The sequence below is a fragment of the Tenrec ecaudatus genome, chromosome 11, assembly GCF_050624435.1.
Source record: "Tenrec ecaudatus isolate mTenEca1 chromosome 11, mTenEca1.hap1, whole genome shotgun sequence".
NCBI lineage: Eukaryota > Metazoa > Chordata > Mammalia > Afrosoricida > Tenrecidae > Tenrec > Tenrec ecaudatus.
In genome coordinates this window covers 55444393-55446908 of record NC_134540.1, presented here as the reverse complement: position 1 = coordinate 55446908, position 2516 = coordinate 55444393, and positions in this window count along the sequence as shown.

Genomic DNA, 2516 nt, shown 5'->3' with positions numbered 1-2516 from the left:
ACCTCAATGCCACACTGCATGATTAGTCCAATCAAGGCAGCTTTTGAAGCTTTACCTTGAGCGGATCATCTGTTTTCTGTGTGATCCACTTTTCAGGATGATGTTCCACTGATGCTTTTTTAAATTTGGGTGTGGTGGATTCATGGCAGCTTTCTCACAACTATTACTGCTGTGGGTGTGATGAGGATTACCTGTAGGGTCTATTACACATTGGCTTAAGTGTAGGAATCTTGTGTTGCTTGACCCAGACCCAATCACATGTGGTCAGATTGTAGAAGGGTCCTGGCTTTTGACGCTTTACTCCTTTACTGGGTCTGGGTGGCGGAGGTAGCGCAACAAGGCATTGTTAATGTTGTGAATCTCCTGGACTGCCTGTATGGACTTTAGAAGTTCAGCATTAGTGAGACATGCTAACTGTTTTATTTCTCCCATAGGTAAGAGAGGAGGATAGCTACCATATAATATTTCAAAGGGTGTGCGGTTTTTAAGGTAAGGAGTACATCAGACACACAATAAAGCAAAAAGCAAAAGTCTTACCCAGTTTTTGCCAGTTTCTGTACATAATTTAGTTGATGCTTCCTTTAAGGTTCTATTCATCCTTTCTACCTGACCTGAACTTTGAGGCTGATAGGCACAATGAAGCATCCAATTAATGCACAACACCTTACTGATAGTTTTAGAAATTTGGCCTACAAAGGTCAGGCCATTATCAGAATCAATTCACAGAGGAATGCCAAATCTAGGGCGGATCTCAGTTAACAGCAGTTTGCATACCACTGTGTTGTCTCTGCCTTAGTGGCTGTGTCTGCCTTAGTTGGGAAAGCTTCTGCCAAACCAGAAAAGGTGTTTACAAAGACCAGCAAATATTTATAACCATACAGTCCTGGTTTTACCTCGGTGAAGTCCACTTCCCAGTATTGACTGGGGGAATGTCCTTGTGCCCATGGCTAGGTTAGCTGGCATGTTCTGTGGGGGTTGTCAACTTGGGAACAGGAGAGGCATTTTTCGGCTGCTGCCTGAGTCCACTTCTAGAGATTTGGAATTTTGTATAGCTTTACTCTGAATTCCTGGAGGTCCTGGTTCAGTGCCTCCCAAAAGAGGGTTGGAAAGTGTTTGAACCCTTGGATCAACCAAGTCCTGGTTAATTGTTCTGTGAAAGTTCCTTGTGGATCTGCCCATTCAAAGGCAAAAATGGGCTGGCTTAGAGAAGCAAAGGAGTGGAAAAGAAGGCATCCTTCACATCCCCAGCAGCTTGCTTAATTTCCATGTACTCTTTCATTTGGGGACTAAGTGGCAATTTCTATTAATGACCAGAACAGCAATTAGAGAGTTTCCAAAGCCATGATTTAGCATCATTGTCTTGTTGAAGCCATTTCAGTGTTCCACTGCAGGGATTCTCTGTTTCATTTCCTTCCATCATATAAAGTAGTTCAACATTCTTTTATCTTTCTTTTTAAAAAATTCTTTCCCCCCTCATCCGCTAGCTCTACCTCCGCTCACATTCCAGTCATCTTTCTTTCCTTTCATTCTTCCTCCCTCATTCTCCAGCTCCATCTCCGCTCACATTCTGGCTCGCCACCTTCCCAGGAGCTTTGTTTTGATTCCTAACTCTACAGCTCCCCCTGTCGCCATCAAGAGCAACTTCCACTTCTTTCCTTATGAAACAATGGTTTTTAATTTTTCTCTTCTTTAAAAGAAGCCACCATGATTTTAGCCATCTGCCAAATAGCAGTTACTGGTGAATCCTCCCCTGTTGCAAACCTTTTGAGCTATCTCTATTAATTCACTAAGATTTTCCCCCTCAAACCCATCAAGCTTTTCAAGCTTTTTTTTTGGATGTCTGGGGCTGACTGAGCTACATAAGCTATATTAATGGCCTGGCAGTTCTCAGGGGCCTCTGGGTCAATTGGGGTGTACAGCCTGTTAGCCTCGATGAGGCATTCAAGAAAAGCAGCTGGCAACTCATCTGTAGCTTTCTGCACTGTCTCACCTTAGACAGATTAATGGGCTTTTTAGCAGCCTCCCTGGAGTCCCTGCAACAGAAACTACCTCACAGAGCCATTTAATTCTCCACCCTTCAAATAACCCCACATGTGCTTATTGGCCAGGTTGGCACAATAAACTAACTCACCCCATCAGCAAATAAAGGTCGCAAAGGCTTGACTCCTTCGGGCTTTTCAGCATCCAAATCTTTATGATCAACTTTACTTTGAGAAAGCAGTCTTTCCTCAATAATATTTTAGTGCCTTTCCACTTCAGTGGCTCCTCTCCTGTCAAATATTCTGACAATGTTCTTCTTCTATTCTTGATACTTTCATTATCTGACAAGGATGCAAATAGAGGAACAATTGAGAGGATGGTGCTGGATCGCTCAGTATTTTGTTCCTTGCACATAGGCTCGCAATGAATCAGAAACTACTGGGCAATGTCTATCAAGAGTGACTTCATCTTTTCCCTGCCCTGCTATTTTACCAAGTGATGTCCCATTCCAGGGACTGGTCTATCCTAATAACACA